This window comes from Ostrea edulis, chromosome 5, assembly GCF_947568905.1.
Source record: "Ostrea edulis chromosome 5, xbOstEdul1.1, whole genome shotgun sequence".
NCBI lineage: Eukaryota > Metazoa > Mollusca > Bivalvia > Ostreida > Ostreidae > Ostrea > Ostrea edulis.
This window is the reverse complement of record NC_079168.1, coordinates 20,617,392-20,637,465: the sequence shown is the minus strand read 5'-3', so window position 1 is coordinate 20,637,465 and position 20,074 is coordinate 20,617,392. Positions and strand designations below refer to the sequence as shown.

The 20,074-nt window shown below is 34.8% G+C and overlaps 2 long non-coding RNA genes across 2 annotated transcripts; both read right to left on the bottom strand.

The window, feature by feature from the left end:
* Nucleotides 1–2,467: 2,467 nt before the first annotated feature.
* On the bottom strand, nt 2,468–7,243 carry LOC125650957 (uncharacterized). The gene is made up of 4 exons (XR_007361194.2): nt 7,183–7,243; nt 6,910–7,094; nt 4,981–5,066; nt 2,468–2,553 (listed from the first exon to the last, which is right to left on the bottom strand). It is a non-coding gene; the product is annotated as an uncharacterized LOC125650957 (long non-coding RNA).
* A 6,278-nt stretch (nt 7,244–13,521) lies between these two features.
* Nucleotides 13,522–18,392, bottom strand: LOC130055180 (uncharacterized). Its single transcript, XR_008803465.1, has 4 exons — nt 18,332–18,392; nt 18,060–18,244; nt 16,148–16,233; nt 13,522–13,717 (listed from the first exon to the last, which is right to left on the bottom strand). It is a non-coding gene; the product is annotated as an uncharacterized LOC130055180 (long non-coding RNA).
* Between the last annotated feature and the right edge of the window lie 1,682 nt (nt 18,393–20,074).

The following is a 20,074-nucleotide window of genomic DNA, read 5'->3' as shown; positions in this document are numbered from 1 at the left end:
AAGCACTAAAGATGACCAACAACACGAACAACTGCAATTGTCAAATTTTCGACCCGTCCCTTCCTCAAAACGATTGAATATTTGCATAGAAAAAGAAATAAATAGAAAAAGAACTAGCACTACAATAAAACTACAAAAGTTGATATCAAACAAAACGTCTACATATTAGAATTACCGAGTATAATATGTAGCAATAGAGAAGTCTGTTCTGATCGAACGTCAAGGCTGAACTGAACTAATCAGTCCTACGCTGGATAAAGTCAAATTTACTAAGGTGGAAAGGGACAGGTTTTTGTTTTGTTCTGAAACATGTGGGTAGGGGGTATACATGTACATCAAAGTCAGATTATGACAGACTAATGAAAAATCATATTTCCCTTTTATGTCAATACTTATATTTCATATTGGTGTAGTTAATAAAATATAACCCTAGATTACATGTAATCTATACATTTGAAATGGTCGGCAACGGGTTCTTTGACTCTTTTGGTTTTCATGGTAGACCGGTGGTTATTGATCTTTCTATGTAAGTCCCCAGTTTCACCTACGTATTGTTGGTAACAGACCTAAAAGTGTATGAGATAAATGCAGCTACCGAATTCTTGGGGCACATCTTGTCGCACAGACAACTCAGGGGACGAGTTTTGCTACGCTTCACTTCACCTCAGTGTTTCTGATTTACCTGTACCGGTTGCCTCGACAGATAAACGTACGCATTCGAGTTTTCTATCCACTGTAGGGTATAAGTCATATTTTAAAACTTTATGCAGTTCTGATAAAAATATCGTACATCAGTAACACATTGTAACCGTTTTGCATGATTTAGAAGAAAAAGCTTACTTAACATATATGTACAATCAATATAATAATAATCACGGAAAAATCATTTACAATAAAAATCTTCGTTCCACTCAATTACAGTTCGATAACTCGTTCCATCATTTTGAGCACAGAATGCACGGTGTTTACACATAACTTGAAACTTCTAATATGTATTGTCTATCGGCCACCATCACAACAGCTTTCTGAATCTTTTCAATGAATGGTCGCACTATGTAAGTCACCATGTTGTTTCATCATTATCACAGGTGACATGAATTTCCATCTTGACATTGTTAAGGACCCAAATTCCCAAATGTTCATGAACTCTCTCCAAGAGAATGGGTTAACACAGCATATAACTGATCCTACTCATGTGCGCGGACATATACTGGACGTATTTATTACCAGAGATAACAGCACAATCCTGAATATGTTACTAAAAAGGCGTTTCGTTTTGTGACCATAAAGGCATTCATTCCATCCTCAAAGTATCAAAACCTCAAAAACGACGGAAGTCTTTTTCCTTTCGCAAATTACGCGAAATTGAACACGACAAGTTTTACCTGGACATTGAGTCCCAGTTATCAAAAATAAAGAGCGATATTCCAATCGAAGACATGGTTGGCCTTTACAATGAGGGTATCTGTGATGTGATAAATGACCACGCACCAATGCAAGAAAAAAATGCGATCGTTAGTCATAATTCGCAGTGAATTACAGAGGAACGTCATGTGCTAAAACAAACTAAGCAAAAACAGAACGTACATGACGACAAACACGTTTGACTGTATACCATCAAATACATAAGGAGTCATTTTGAACATACAACAAATCAATAACTCAATGTAAAAAAGGAATATCATTCACACGAAATAACCGAATGTGGCTGAGACTTTAAGAAGCTCTATTTTCCGACGAATCGGCTCATGGGTAACACGTCCGAACCCATTTTACCTTCATCTTCTGACGGAAAGGAATTATCGGAAAACTTTGCTAAATATTTTCATGGGAATATAAGCAATATCCATTTATCAGTTTGCGAATCTATTGCCTCGAACAATGGCGCAAAAGATTCTTTTTGCTCTGATATTCCATTTCATGGTGAACATCTCACGAAATTTGCACCTGCAACTACAGGAGAAATTCGAAAACGCCTTATGAACTCAGCACCCAAATCTTGTGAATTGGACCCAGTTCCTGCGCATCTATTGAAGCAATGCATTGAGAGTTATCTTCACCTTTCATCTATGCTGATTACAAAAGGAAGTTTATTAAATCAATCAAAATTATCATCATTAAAAACCAGGATAATACGAAGAATTGCTTTGGAAACTTTTAAAAATCATTTACCAAATTAGTTCTCCTACAATATTTAGTTGTTATAAAACACTCATTTTTAATGTGTTGCATGACGCACATTCACATCCAATTGGCCCCAATAACTTTCTATAATTTATATCTTTTACATCGTAAAACGTATCTACTGTGTACATGAATTGTATTCTATTCTTATCGTATACAGACTATACAAAGTGAGTATAAAACTGATTTAATATCACACATTCCAGTATGTAAAAGACTTGAGCTTCATAATCACGTCAGACATGCCTAAAATATCTTTTGCACATGGAATAAAATTTCAGAACTGTATAATGCAGTTTATTCTGAGAATTTGTACACTGTGAAATGCGGGCTAGTCCTATTTGTTTTCCCTTTTCCAGTTCATCAATTCTGTCAATATAAAAATGATTAGTATATTCATTTCTTATAAAAATTGATATACACATTGAATACGTAAAAGATAATTTTTAAAACTGAAAGAATTTATTTTAAAAAAAAAAACCTTTTCGAGAAAAAGAACAACGAAACAAGCATTTTCCATTTCTTAATAGTATCAGTTTCCTTGCTTAGGGCATCTGATTAACTCAGGTGACCTATTGCAATTAATTGTCGTCCGTCGTCGTAATTAGTCCGTCGTGGGTTAACAATTGAACATTTTTGAATTCTTCTTCATAACTACTATTCCAATTCTTTTCAAATTTGGTATGAAGCATATTTGGGACAAGGGGGACAGAAATTGTAAGTTTCAAGACTCTTACACTCCTGGGGCCTTAGGGATCGGGCAAACACTGCCCAAAAATTGACCAATTTTGAAAAATCTTTTCTACAACCGAAAATGTGTAAGAAAAACTAAATGCATAGTGTTGTAGAGCAGGAAGTCCTCTACCAAAAACTTTCATGGTCCACGGGGTAGGGGTTCTGGCACCAGGGTGGGGTCAAACTTATTATGTATTGTTTATGTATAAAACACTGAAATAAAATCTTTAGTGTTATTGATACTAAATTGAAAATAAATGGATGTTTAGAAAGAGTAGGTAGTCCTTTACTAAAATTGTAAATTTGATGATCTCAGGGGTAGTGGTTTTGATATCAAGGTGGGACCAAAATGGCCAGTTATTAGATGTGTGAACGATAGAAGATTTTTAACTTCTTCTTGATAACGATTATTCCCATTCCCATCAAATTTGGTATGGAGCATTTTTGGGATAAGGGGGACATAAATTGTAAATTTCAGGACCCTGTTAGGGGCGGGGTAAAAACTGTCAAAAATTGACCAATTTACAATAAATTTTCCTTTCTACAACCGCGCATATGTAAGGACAATTAAATGCATAGAGCTGTAGAGCAGGAGCGCCTCGACCAAAATTGTAACTTTCATGATCCCCGGGGTAGGGAATCTGACCCCCAAGGCGAGGACAAACTTGGTATATAGTGTTTATGTGTAAAACACTTATTTTCTTAAATAACATCTTCAGTGGTATTCATACTAAATTGAAACTAAATGGATATTTAGAGAAAACAGGTACTCCTTTACCAAAATTGTAAGTTTGATTATCTCAGGGATAGGGGTTGTGGTATCAGGGTGGGGCCAAAATGGTCAGTTATCAAATGTGTGAACAATAGAAATTTTTAACTTCTTGATAACTACCATTCCAATTCCTTTCAAATTTGGTATGAAGCATCTTTGGACAAGGGGGCATAAATTTTGAATTTCAGGATTCTTGCACCCCTGGGACCTCAGGAGCGGGACAAAAACTGCCAAATATTGATCAATATTCAAAAAGCTTTCTCTCTACAACCTCACATCTGTAAAAAAAAAAAAAAAAAAAAAATTAATTACATAGTGATGTAGAGCGGGACGGCCTCTACCCAAATTGTAAATTTCATGATTACCAGGGTAAACATTCTGACTCCAGGGTGGAGCTAAACTTGGTACATTTAGTTTATTGTCCAAAATATATAAATGATGTCTGCTTTAATGCTTTTGATACTAAATTGAAGCTAAAAAGATATTTAGAAGGAGTAGGTAGTCCTTTACCAAAATTGTAATTTTTATCATCCAAGGAGGTAAGGGTTTGGTTCCAGGGTGGATCCAGGGTGGATCAAAATTATCATAATGATTTGAAGGACTTCTTTAAGTTTACTGATACTGTATCAAATCTAGGTGAATGTTCAAAAAAAGCAGAAAATGGTGAATTTTGCAACCCCAGGATTTTGACTCTAGGATGGGTCAAAATTAGTCATATCGTATGATATCATGTAAAGCTTTTCATCAGTGTATGTACAGTGTACTTTTGATGGCATTGAAATTTGAAGAACATATCTTCTTTTATACTGTTGCTGAATATTAGAAGTTAGTTTAGATATTCAGAACAGGAATTTTTAGCTCATCTGAGCTGAAAGCTCAAGTGAGCTTTTCTGATCGCCTGTTGTCCGTCGTATGTCCGTCCGTCTGTCTGTAAACTTTTTACATTTTCGACTTAAAAATCTTCTGAAAAATCACTGGGCCAGAAAAGTTTACATTCACGTGAAAGCTTCCTGACATAGTCCAGATTCAATTTTGAAAAAAATTCATGGCCCCCGGGAGTAGGTTGGGGCCACAATAGGGATCAAAGTTTCACATGCAAATATATAGGAAAAATCTTTAAATATGAGCCAAACTATGATTCAGGTGAGCGATTTGGCCTATGGGCCTCTTGATTCTAGATTTCATAGCCTTGGGAACTAGTGATACTTTTAACTACTATTCAAGTGATCGATAAGGCCGACGGGCCTCTTGTTGTTTCAAATTGTTCTAGGAATATTCCTGTTTCTTACCATTTAATCGCTACCACTGAACACCATATCATTCGCGGAGACAAGACTTCCAGTCAAGAGTGGAGCAAAAATTGCGAGCATGAGGACTGAAAAAAAAACCCAGTTACATGTATAGTTTGTAAAAAGAATCCAGTATATTGGATACAATAAATATATTCAATAATAAAAGTCATGATGAAATTGTCATATTATCGGGAAGACCTGGAACAGGTCATCGGTTCAAGACTAAATATTTACTGGTACATAGAAATGAAAACAAAATAAATCAAATAAGTATGCAAACTAGCACTAAATCTAGATTATGAAACCTGATAACAAACAAAATCTTTATAAATTGAAATTATGGAGTGCAATATGGGACAATAAAACAACGTCTGTTCTGAACAAGCGTCAAGACTGAACTGAACTAAATAACTTCATGTATTACGTTAGATGAAGTTATGAACAAAGAATGGGTTAACTAATTAGTATAGTTAAGCGGTTTGTTAACTCGTTCTAATGACAGGTCTTTATAAGTCTTTCGTACCAGGTGTGAAGCTATATAAGTGGTTATGAATGGTGATGAAAATAAAATAAAAAGATGAAATTAATAAATATTGGTGTTGAAGTAATGCAATAGCGTGTAAAGAAGTTAGAAGACTAATTATGTATGCTATCAATAATAAGAATAATAGATAAATGATTAAAACAAATAACCAGATAGGAAATTGACAGCTATTGATGGTTCGGATACAGAGAGTAGACGGCGAATAGTAAGTGTAACACAAACAGAATGACATTCAGTAATAACTATGGGAAACTAGGCCAAATTCATTCTGGTGAAGTCAGTGATTTGTTCATGCCATATATCACATAAACTAATAAACTATATATGGTTGTTGATTCATTATTTTATATCTATATGAATTTTCCCAGCCAATGATTCTAAAATTATATGGTCACCTAATGTTTATTATGTAAATTAAACCAGGGAATTAACTAAATGTAATATAATGTAGTGATATCATGCTTCAGTAGCTCTCTTATTCTAATGTCTATTATTTTGAATGTGGAATAAAACCAAGTAATATTTTGTGTGTAGCGAGGAGGGGGTTATTTTGCATCAAGCTCTAAGTTCACCGGTCATTCAACAATTACAATTATTTTCATCATGACCTCTTTAAAAAAAATCCACTGTACTACAACATATCTTCATACGTTAGATTTTTGTACACTATGAGTGATAATTGATAGTTATAAGGAATTGGAACATATGTATTTGAATTGATATCTTAATAACAAAAAGTAAATAAACTATGAAAAAGAATACACAAAACCTGGCTTTTTTAAAATTCACAATTTTGAAACGGTTAAATGTTTTTGTGTTTAGTATGTAAGATAAAATGCAAATAATCATCAAAACCGGTAATAATTTTCAGTATCTACCCGTACGACTATTGGTACATGTACAAGTAAAAAACTACCAACGATTACAGTCGAGTCGTGCCCAGTTGAGCAGACAAATAGTTCTTCTTCGGCCTTAAAATTGACAGATTTATGCTCTCCTTCAACTAAACTGTATTTCCTCGATTCCTAAAAATAGCTTCTTTAACAAAAGGAATAAAGCTTTCGAAAAGTATCGTACTTTTTCATTAGATTTGATATACAATCCCGATAGTTTCCGAAGCTATATGATAAACGATTTTCACGATAAACGGAAAACCTGATACACGCAAAACACGATACACGATAGACCTGATAAACGCAAAACACGATAGAAAACGGAAACCTGATAAACGCAAAACACAATACGATAGGATACACGCACGATACGATAGGATACACGCACGATAGAACGAGATAGGAAATGTCAAGAATAACGTTGCGGGTAGATATGGTTTGAATTTTGAAATAAGCTAGACTAGAGAAAGAAAGAAGTGTTTTACTTACAGATGAGAAGAATAGGTAGCACGGATCCCACTAAATTGCCTGACCCGCCGCCTAAGCCCATTCCAGTGTTGTATCCTCCATACAGACCAGTGGTGTAAAGCTGAGCTTCAGCAATGGCGGAAAACACAACAAACACGAGAGCAAAACACAGTACAATCTTCATGGCTCCCATTTTGTTTGGCAGGCTGAAATGTAAAACTTTTATATATTCAGGTTGGGTGGGAAAAAAAAACAATCCTCAATTTGTTTGAACAATATACATGGGAAACTTACCTAAGCATAGACTAACGAGATCACAGAATATTTGCGACACTTAAATACTTTTCTACCTCCAATCCCACATACATAAATTAGCAAATAGGAGAAACTATTCGACGGTTGTTGACCGATCTGTATGCGTGCCCAATAATCCACACTCAAGTTGTTTCATATTCTGGGTAAGTCATGTCGAAAATGCTAATATTTGTATTTGTCAAAATTACTGTGTTTTTATGAATAACCATATTGAAAATAACTACAAACCACATATATTTTATACACATGCATACAGACACTCACACAGTATATATATATCTATATATATATATATATATATATAGAGAGAGAGAGAGAGAGAGAGAGAGAGAGAGCAGAAAACCACATTAACCACATCTTTCAATGTCTTTTGGTGTGTTTTTGTAATAATTGTACACTGTTGCAGAAGTGTAATTCATAACAGCTTTAACATTTGGAGGACTTTCAATAGAAAACTAAACTTCAAGAGAGATCTTTATCAGTCTAGGTTTCGTACAATATAAACCTGGTTTAAAAAATTAATTAAAGTCAAATGGAAAATGTATGCTCCAAACTGATTTATATGGGAATTGAAAATAGAAACTTGTTTTTAGAAGAAAAAATATTTACACTACCGTGTATTTCTTTATGCTTTTTACGCACAAGTCTTGAAATACTTTAGTTCAATGCAATAAATGAAAGTCAACTATTACAGATTTGCACTAGTTTATAAATACACCGTTATCTATTTGGATTTTATAGCTATACAATGTATTGCTCATCATTGGAATTACATATTCAGGAGAATAAAATTCGTAGTGTGTTAAGTTGCAGATTTCTCCATATTCATTTTGGGCGCTGTTTACGAGGCTGTATTTATTTTCCCTCTCCTATCGAGGCCAAATTTATTTTGGGCTATCTTGAAGATACTATATTTAGTTTGGAAACTCTTTCTATGCTTGGACTCTCTTAAGAAGCTTTCTTCTGTTTTTCTCTTTAGAAAAATGTATTTATTTTGAGTTCTCTTTACGTGACTGGGGAGGGGGGTCGCGTTAGGATGCTATTTTTATTTATTTTATTCTCTTTATTTTGGGTACTTTTCACAAGGCTGTATTTATTTTGAGCTCTCTTTAAGAGATCATTATTATTTTGATTTATTCTGGGTTCTCTTTATGAGAACAGCTATTCTTTCATTTGCTAATTGCTTTCTTTATAAGACAACATTATGCTCAGCGATACACTCATTTACATAGTATTTACTACATGTAGATCCGTAAAAGTATCGTTGAGATTTCAGTTTTTCCACAATGCCAAATATACAAATGAGTCGTCCCTGTGCGCTTCCCACAATAATGGAGATACAGCCAAATAGTACTTACAATTTTTCATCCTTTCACTCCGGACTCAGCGATACAGCGAAACGATATCCACAAAATATCAACCTCTCACTCCGGACTTTCTCAAAGTTATAACGCGGAAAGGACCATGCCATTGATAAAAGAGGAACTGTCTTCAATTATAGCAGCGACCCTCCATGACAATACAGCCAGTAACCAATGAATATTGCGTGCAGTAACATATCAGAGGGAGACGTAGAAGGGGGGACATAATAATGAAGTTGTATGTCCATGATAATCTCCCAACAACCAGTTCTCAAAAGAAAGAAGCAATTGGGATTTGACAAAATTTATTCCCAAAGGTGCATGTTTCCAATTTCAATCAGGTAAACAGTGTATATCAAGATAAGTATGCCTCCTCCAATATAGGAGTTACAATTGTGGTGGCATACATCCATTCACCCAATGTACGAAGAAAATTGAGCAGCCTTATCGTGTCTTACAAATATTTAAATACCAGACCGGATACACAAGCCAGCAATTTAACTACCAGACCAGATACACAAGCCAGCAATCTAACTACCAGACTGGATACACAAGACAGCAATCTAACTACCAGACCGGATACACAAGCCAACAATCTAACTACCAGACCGGATACACAAGCCAGCAATCTATCTACCAGGCCGGATACACAAGCCAGCAATCTATCTACCAGGCCGGATACACAAGCCAGCAATCTAACTAGCAGACCAGATACACAAGCCAGCAATCTATCTACCAGACCGGATACACAAGCCAGCAATCTATCTACCAGGCCTGAAACACAAGCCAGCAATCTAACTACCAGACTGGATAAACAAGCCAACAATCTAACAACTAGGCCGGATACACAGGCCAGCAATCTAACTACCAGACCAGACCGGATACACAAGCCAGCAACCTAACTACCAGACCGCAGATACACAAGCCAGCAATCTAACTACCAGACCGGATACACATCTAACTTTACAGGTACAACCACTGGTAGTACTACCAAACAAGAAAAGAACAACAGTCAAGGCAGGTAAATGGTCTAACTGGTTGAGGGATTACCATCAAGATAAGGTTCAATATCTTTTCAATGTTTCTCTAATGGTGTTCATATAGGTTTTCACGACATCTATCCAGGTATTGTGTCTGCAAATTTGAATTCGGTTTTTGCTAATTCACATACCATTGATAAAAACATAGAAAACAAATTCTCAACTGGTAGGGTATATTGCCCCTTCAATGTTTAGATGGTTCACAATATTCCTTATTGGGTCTGGTTGTAAAACAAAAGTACCAGTGGCATATAAAATGATTCGTCATTTATTGTATTCAGCAAACCAGTCTATAAATTGTGGTAAACCACAAGACGAGTCATTTGTTGAACATGTGTCTGTTGATACAGTTGCAATTCAATTCATAAAATAGTGTAGGGACCATGCCATTTGTTGTAAAATGATAATAAATAAGCATTTTGAATTATTAATTTGCACCAATTACAATTCAACTTTGTTGGTATGAAGTTAAGAAATATATATTATATAGATATATATTTAAATTTTTATTGAAGTAAGTCTTGTAATATTTTAAAATATATTTGAACGGTTTTCTACAGCTTTGTAATTGATAACACCCATTAACTCGTTACACGTTAAATGACTTCATTATTGTCAACACGTCACCAGTAGAATGTGCTCAACAAATGAAAGCCTTTATCTTTCTCTCTTTTTCGATAATGAGATACCAATATCACTCATGACATGTGGCAAAAACCAAAAAAGCTCATAACATATTTAGGTTACGAACTGGACTCGCTCAGAATTTTAGAATGCAATCACGGCTTCCCACGAACAAAATTTCTAAGTGTGTTGACAAACTTCAAACAGTGTTACAGAATAACGATTTGTTTAACAACACTTATGGATTTGCAATCTGTTAATGTGGCACTGGCAGGCTGTGCATTTCTTATAAAAAAACCCAACATATTACCAAGTCCTGATTCGGAATCTGCATGACAAATGACATGAAGGAGGATTTACTGGCAACAGTATTCAAAGAACCACCAATGGCAGCCTTCAGACGGCCTCGAAATCTCAAGGACATGGTAGTGAGAGCAAGACTGGACAACCCACTGCCAAATGGGGGCTTTAGAACTTGTTCTGACAAAAGGTGCCTTCTGTGCAAGCATAGCGAGGATACTGACACTTTCAGAAGCCCTGTTACTGGACGTAACTACAAAAATTGTATGACAAATCTTTATCATGTAAAACTTATACGGTACCAACTTTGATGCACCAGATGCGCATTTCGACAAATAATGTCTCTTCAGTGATACTCAACGGAAATGTTTGAAATCCGAAATAACTATGAAATTTTAGAGCTAAATATAGCCAAAAACAGCGTGCCATAAAAGTTGAGCCAAATTCGTCCAAGGATAAGAGCTATGCATGAGGGAGATAATCCTTAATTTTGAAATGAATTTCTAAATTTTATAACAGCAATTAAATATACATCCGTATTTTCAAGCTAGTAACGAAGTACTTATCTACTGGGCTGTAGAGACCCTCGGGGACTAACAGTCCACCAGCAGAGGCCTCCACCCAGGGGTCATAATGTAAAACTTATACGGTACCAATTTTGCTGCACCAGATGCGCATTTCGACAAATAATGTCTCTTCAGTGATACTCAACCGAAATGTTTGAAATCCGAAATAACTATGAAGTTATATATATATATATATATATATATATATATATATATAACTCCATTTTCTTAATGTATCGGATCTAAAAAGATACAAAGCCAGAAATTAAATTTATAAAAATCTCTGAAAAGGCCATGACAATGTTTGTTATTCAAACCTAAAATTTTCTACGCAACCCATGTGTTTATCATGAGACATATACTGCATAAACAATTATCACACACCACAAAACAAGAAGATAAATATTAATAATCTACATTGTTAACAACAATGATACACTGATATACTGAATTGAGAAGAATGGTTTCGTTGTACGTATGTCTACAGACGATGGTGTAGAGAGTTTGTGCGAACATCCGGTCGTTATGAAAATAAATTTATTTTTTCAAAATCTGAAAAATCAAATAAATTAAAAGAAAAAACATCCAAAATAACGTGATTGTGGAATAAAATGGTGATAAGATATACATCATCCTGTTAATCGGGAATCATGCAAATATGTAAACCATGCAAACCTTATTTCAGTTAAGCTAGGGCAACCTTCAAAATCTGCAAAACATATCAATTTATGTACTTTGAATGTCCGATCAGTGAAAAATAAATCACTGGCGCTTTATGATCACATAATATCAAACGGCATCGATGTCTTGGTGTTGACTGAAACATGGCTCGGAAGTGGCACAGACAGCAGGGCGATAGGAGAACTCGTTCCAGATGATTATGATATACTCCACATCCCCAGAAAGAACCGTAACGGTGCGGTCTTACATCCATTTACAATAAAAATCTTCGTTCCTCTCAATTACATTTAGATAATTCGTTCAATCATTTTGAGCACATAGAATGCACGGTGTTTACACAGAACTTGAAACTTCTAATATGTATTGTCTATCGGCTACCATCACAACAGCTTTATGAATCTTTTCAATGAATGGTCGCACTATGTAAGTCACCATGTTGTTTCATCATTATCACAGGTGACATGAATTTCCATCTTGACATTGTTAAGGACCCAAATTCCCAAATGTTCATGAACTCTCTCCAAGAGAATGGGTTAACACAGCATATAACTGATCCTACTCATGTGCGAGGGCATATACTGGACGTATTTATTACCAGAGATAACAGCACAATCCTGAATATGTTACTAAAAAGGCGTTTCGTTTTGTGACCATAAAGGCATTCATTCCATCCTCAAAGTATCAAAACCTCAAAAACGACGGAAGTCTTTTAACTTTTGCAAAATACGCGAAATTGAACACGACAAGTTTTACCTGGACATTGAGTCCCAGTTATCAAAAATAAAGAGCGATATTCCAATTGAAGACATGGTTGGCCTTTACAATGAGGGTATCTGTGATGTGATAAATGACCACGCACCAATGCAGGAAAGAAATGCGATCGTTAGTCATAATTCGCAGTGAATTACAGAGGAACGGCATATGCTAAAACAAACTAAATAAAAACAGAACGTACATAACGACAAACACGTTTGACTGTATACCATCAAATACATAAGGAGTCATTTTGAACATACAACAAATCAATAACTCAATGTAAAAAAGGAATATTATTCACACGAAATAACCGAATGTGGCAGAGACTCTAAGAAGCTTTATTTTCTGACGAATCGGCTCATGGGTAACACGTCCGATCCCATTTTACCCTCATCTTCTGACGGAAAGGAATTATCGGAAAACTTTACTAACTATTTTCATGGGAATATAAGGAATATCCATTTATCAGTTTGCGAATCTATTGCCTCGAACAATGGCGCAAAAGATTCTTTTTGCTCTGATATTCCATTTGATGGTGAACAACTCACGAAATTTGCACCTGCAACTACAGGAGAAATTCGAAAACTCCTTATGAACTCGGCACCCAAATCTTGTGAATTGGACCCAGTTCCTACGCATCTATTGAAACAATGCATTGAGAGTTATCTTCACCTTTCATCTATGCTGATTACAAAAGCACTTATGGAAGTTTATGAAATCAATCAAAATTATCATCATTAAAAACCAGGATATTGCGAAGAATTGCTTTGGAAACTTTTAAAAATCATTTACCGAATTAGTTCTCCTGCAATATTTAGTTGTTATAAAACCACTCATTTTAATGTGTTACATGCGGCACATTCACATCCATTTGGCCCCAATAACTTTCTATAATTTATATCTTTTACATCATAAAATGTATCTAATGTGTACATGAATTGTACAAGTGTTAAGCATTCTATTCTTATCGTATACAGACTATACAAAGTGAGTATAAAACTGATTTAATATTACAAATTCCAATATGTAAAAGACTTGAGCTTAATAATCACGTCAGACATGTCTAAAATATCTTTTGCATATGGAATAAAATTTCAGAACTGTATAATGCAGTTTATTCTGAGAATTTGTACACTGTGAAATGCGGGCTAGTCCTATTTCTTTTTCCTTTTCCAGTTCATCAATTCTGTCAATATAAAAATGATTAGTATATTCATTTCTTATAAAAATTGACATACACATTGAATACGTAAAAGATATTTTTTAAAACTGAAAGATTTTATTTAAAAACAACTTTTCGAGAAAAAGAACAACGAAACAAGCATTTTCCATTTCTTAATAGTATCAGTTTCCTTGCTTAGGACATCTGATTAACTCAGGTGACCTATTACAATTAATTGTCGTCCGTCGTCGTGCGTAGTCCGTCGTGCGTTAACAATTGAACATTTTTGAATTCTTCTTGATAACTACTATTCCAATTCTTTTCAAATTTGGTATGAAGCATCTTTGGGACAAGGGGGACAGAAATTGTAAGTTTCAGGACTCTTACACTCCTGGGGCCTTAGGGATCGGGCAAACACTGCCCAAAAATTGACCAATTTTGAAAAATCTTTTCTACAACCGAAAATGTGTAAGAAAAACTAAATGCATAGTGTTGTAGAGCAGGAAGTCCTCTATCAAAAACTTTCATGATCCACGGGGTAGGGGTTCTGGCACCAGGGTGGGGTCAAACTTATTATGTATTGTTTATGTATGAAACACTTAAATAAAAATCTTTAGTGTTATTGATACTAGATTGAAAATAAATTGATGTTTAGAAAGAATAGGTAGTCCTTTACCAAAATTATAAATTTGATGATCTCAGGGGTAGTGGTTTTGATATCAAGGTGGGACCAAAATGGCCAGTTATTAGATGCGTGAACGATAGAAGATTTTTAACTTCTTGATAACGATTATTCCAATTCCCATCAAATTTGATATGAAGCATTGTTGGGATAAGGGGGGCATAAATTGTAAATTTCAGGACCCTGCAATCCTTGGATGCTAGGGGCGGGGTAAAAACTGTCAAAAATTGACCAATTTACAATAAATTTTCCTTTCTACAACCGCGCATATGTAAGGACAATTAAATGCATAGGGATGTAGAGCAGGAAGGTCTCGACCAAAATTGTAACTTTCATGATCCCCGGGGTAGGGAATCTGACCCCAAGGCGAGGACAAACTTGGTATATAGTGTTTATGAATAAAACACTTATTTTCTTAAATAACATCTTCAGTGGTATTCATACTAAATTGAAACTAAATGGATGTTTAGAGAGGACAGGTACTCCTTTACCAAAATTGTAAGTTTGATTATCTCAGGGACAGGGGTTGTGGTATCAGGGTGGGGCCAAAATGGTCAGTTATCAAATGTGTGAACAATAGAAATTTTTAACTTCTTGATAACTACCATTCCAATTCCTTTCAAATTTGGTATGAAGCATTTTTGGACAAGGGGGCATTAATTGTGAATTTCAGGATTCTTGCACCCCTGGGACCTCAGGAGCAGGGCAAAAACTGCCAAAAATTGACCAATATTCAAAAAGCTTTCTCTCTACAACCTCACATCTGTAAGAAAAATTAATTACATAGTGATGTAGAGCAGGACGGCCTCTACCCAGATTGTAAATTTCATGATTACCAGGGTAGATATTCTGACTCCAGGGTGGAGCTAAACTTGGTACATTTAGTTTATTGTCCAAAATATATAAATGATGTCTGCTTTGATGCTTTTGATACTAAATTGAAGCTAAAAGGATATTTAGAAGGAGTAGACAGTCCTTTACAAAAATTGTAAATTTTATCATCCTAGGAGGTAAGGGTTTGGTTTCAGGGTGGATCAAAATTATCAAAATGATTTGAAGGACTTCTTTAAGTTTACTGATACTGTATCAAATCTAGGTGAATGTTCAGGAAAAGCAGAAAAGGATGTGCAAAAAATGGTGAATTTTGCAACCCCAGGATTTTAACTCTAGGATGGGTTAAAATTAGTCATATCGTATGATATCATGTAAAGCCTTTCATCAGTGTATGTACAGTGTACTTTTGATGGCATTGAAATTTGAAGAACATATCTTCTTTTATACTGTTGCTGAATATTAGAAGTTAGTTTAGATATTCAGAACAGGAATTTTTAGCTCATCTGAGCTGAAAGCTCAAGTGAGCTTTTCTGATCGCCTGTTGTCCGTCGTATGTCCGTCCGTCCGTCTGTCTGTCTGTCTGTCTGTAAACTTTTTACATTTTCGACTTCTTCTTCTGAAAAATCACTGGACCAGAAAAGTTTACATTCACGTGAAAGCTTCCTGACATAGTCCAGATTCAATTTTGAAAAAAATCATGGCCCCCGGGAGTAGGTTGGGGCCACAATAGGGATAAAAGTTTCACATGCGAATATATAGGAAAAATCTTTAAATATGAGCCAATGTGATTCAGGTGAGCGATGTGGCCTATGGGCCTTTGTTTCTAGATTTCATAGCCTTAGGAACTAGTGATACTTTTAACTAGTATTCAATTGATCGATAAGGCCTGCAGGCCTCTTGTTGTTTCAAATTGTTCTAGGAATATTCCTGTTTCTTACCATTTAATCGCTATCACTAAACACCATATCATTCGAGGAGGCAAGACTTCCAATCAAGACTGGAGCAAACATTGCAAGCAGGAGGACTGAAGAAAAAAACCCAGTTACATGTATAGTTTGTAAAAAGAATCCAGTATATTGGATACAATAAATATATTCAATAATAAAAGTCATGATGAAATTGTCAAATTTTCGGGAAGACCTGGAACAGATCATCGGTTCAAGACTACAAAATATTTACTGGTACATAGAAATGAAAACAAAATAAATCAAATAAGTATGCAAACTAGCACTAAATCTAGATTATGAAACCTGATAACAAACAAAATCTTTATAAATTGAAATTATGGAGTGCAATATGGGACAATAAAACAACGTCTGTTCTGAACAAGCGTCAAGACTGAACTGAACTAAATAACTTCATGTATTACGTTAGATGAAGTTATGAACAAAGAATGGGTTAACTAATTAGTATAGTTAAGCGGTTTGTTAACTCGTTCTAATGACAGGTCTTTATAAGTCTTTCGTACCAGGTGTGAAGCTATATAAGTGGTTATGAATGGTGATGAAAATAAAATAAAAAGATGAAATTAATAAATATTGGTGTTGAAGTAATGCAATAGCGTGTAAAGAAGTTAGAAGACTAATTATGTATGCTATCAATAATAAGAATAATAGATAAATGATTAAAAAAAATAACCAGATAGGAAATTGACAGCTATTGATGGTTCGGATACAGAGAGTAGACGGCGAATAGTAAGTGTAACACAAACAGAATGACATTCAGTAATAACTATGGGAAACTAGGCCAAATTCATTCTGGTGAAGTCAGTGATTTGTTCATGCCATATATCACATAAACTAATAAACTATATATGGTTGTTGATTCATTATTTTATATCTATATGAATTTTCCCAGCCAATGATTCTAAAATTATATGGTCACCTAATGTTTATTATGTAAATTAAACCAGGGAATTAACTAAATGTAATATAATGTAGTGATATCATGCTTCAGTAGCTCTCTTATTCTAATGTCTATTATTTTGAATGTGGAATAAAACCAAGTAATATTTTGTGTGTAGCGAGGAGGGGGTTATTTTGCATCAAGCTCTAAGTTCACCGGTCATTCAACAATTACAATTATTTTCATCATGACCTCTTTAAAAAAAATACACTGCACTACAACATATATTCATACGTTAGATTTTTGTACACTATGAGTGATAATTGATAGTTATAAGGAATTGGAACATATGTATTTGAATTGATATCTTAATAACAAAAAGTAAATAAACTATGAAAAAGAATACACAAAACCTGGCTTTTTTAAAATTCACAATTTTGAAACGGTTAAATGTTTTTGTGTTTAGTATGTAAGATAAAATGCAAATAATCATCAAATCCGGTAATAATTTTCAGTATTTACCCGTACGACTATTGGTACATGTACAAGTAAAAAACTACCAACGATTACAGCCGAGTCGTGCCCAGTTGAGCAGACAAATAGTTCTTCTTCGGCCTTAAAATTGACAGATTTATGCTCTCCTTCAACTAAACTGTATTTCCTCGATTCCTAAAAATAGCTTCTTTAACAAAAGGAATAAAGCTTTCGAAAAGTATCGTACTTTTTCATTAGATTTGATATACAATCCCGATAGTTTCCGAAGCTATATGATAAACGATTTTCACGATAAACGGAAAACCTGATACACGCAAAACACGATACACGATAGACCTGATAAACGCAAAACACGATAGAAAACGGAAACCTGATAAACGCAAAACACAATACGATAGGATACACGCACGATAGAACGAGATAGGAAATGTCAAGAATAACGTTGCGGGTAGATATGGTTTGAATTTTGAAATAAGCTAGACTAGAGAAAGAAAGAAGTGTTTTACTTACAGATGAGAAGAATAGGTAGCACGGATCCCACTAAATTGCCTGACCCGCCGCCTAAGCCCATTCCAGTGTTGTATCCTCCATACAGACCAGTGGTGTAAAGCTGAGCTTCAGCAATGGCGGAAAACACAACAAACACGAGAGCAAAACACAGTACAATCTTCATGGCTCCCATTTTGTTTGGCAGGCTGAAATGTAAAACTTTTATATATTCAGGTTGGGTGGGAAAAAAAACAATCCTCAATTTGTTTGAACAATATACATGGGAAACTTACCTAAGCATAGACTAACGAGATCACAGAATATTTGCGACACTTAAATACTTTTCTACCTCCAATCCCACATACATAAATTAGCAAATAGGAGAAACTATTCGACGGTTGTTGACCGATCTGTATGCGTGCCCAATAATCCACGCTCAAGCTGTTTCATATTCTGGGTAAGTCATGTCGGAAATGCTAATATTTGTATTTGTCAAAATTACTGTGTTTTTATGAATAACCATATTGAAAATAACTACAAACCACATATATTTTATACACATGCATACAGACACTCACACAGCATATATATATATCTATATATATATATATATATATAGAGAGAGAGAGAGAGAGAGAGAGAGAGAGAGAGAGAGAGAGAGAGAGAGCAGAAAACCACATTAACCACATCTTTCAATGTCTTTTGGTGTGTTTTTGTAATAATTGTACACTGTTGCAGAAGTGTAATTCATAACAGCTTTAACATTTGGAGGACTTTCAATAGAAAACTAAACTTCAAGAGAGATCTTTATCAGTCTAGGTTTCGTACAATATAAACCTGGTTTAAAAAATTAATTAAAGTCAAATGGAAAATGTATGCTCCAAACTGATTTATATGGGAATTGAAAATAGAAACTTGTTTTTAGAAGAAAAAATATTTACACTACCGTGTATTTCTTTATGCTTTTTACGCACAAGTCTTGAAATACTTTAGTTCAATGCAATAAATGAAAGTCAACTATTACAGATTTGCACTAGTTTATAAATACACCGTTATCTATTTGGATTTTATAGCTATACAATGTATTGCTCATCATTGGAATTACATATTCAGGAGAATAAAATTCGTAGTGTGTTAAGTTGCAGATTTCTCCATATTCATTTTGGGCGCTGTTTACGAGGCTGTATTTATTTTCCCTCTCCTATCGAGGCCAAATTTATTTTGGGCTATCTTGAAGATACTATATTTAGTTTGGAAACTCTTTCTATGCTTGGACTCTCTTAAGAAGCTTTCTTCTGTTTTTCTCTTTAGAAAAATGTATTTATTTTGAGTTCTCTTTACGTGACTGGGGAGGGGGGTCGCGTTAGGATGCTATTTTTATTTATTTTATTCTCTTTATTTTGGGTACTTTTCACAAGGCTGTATTTATTTTGAGCTCTCTTTAAGAGATCATTATTATTTTGATTTATTCTGGGTTCTCTTTATGAGAACAGCTATTCTTTCATTTGCTAATTGCTTTCTTTATAAGACAACATTATGCTCAGCGATACACTCATTTACATAGTATTTACTACATGTAGATCCGTAAAAGTATCGTTGAGATTTCAGTTTTTCCACAATGCCAAATATACAAATGAGTCGTCCCTGTGCGCTTCCCACAATAATGGAGATACAGCCAAATAGTACTTACAATTTTTCATCCTTTCACTCCGGACTCAGCGATACAGCGAAACGATATCCACAAAATATCAACCTCTCACTCCGGACTTTCTCAAAGTTATAACGCGGAAAGGACCATGCCATTGATAAAAGAGGAACTGTCTTCAATGATAGCAGCGACCCTCCATGACAATACAGCCAGTAACCAATGAATATTGCGTGCAGTAACATATCAGAGGGAGACGTAGAAGGGGGGGACATAATAATGAAGTTGTATGTCCATGATAATCTCCCAACAACCAGTTCTCAAAAGAAAGAAGCAATTGGGATTTGACAAAATTTATTCCCAAAGGTGCATGTTTCCAATTTCAATCAGG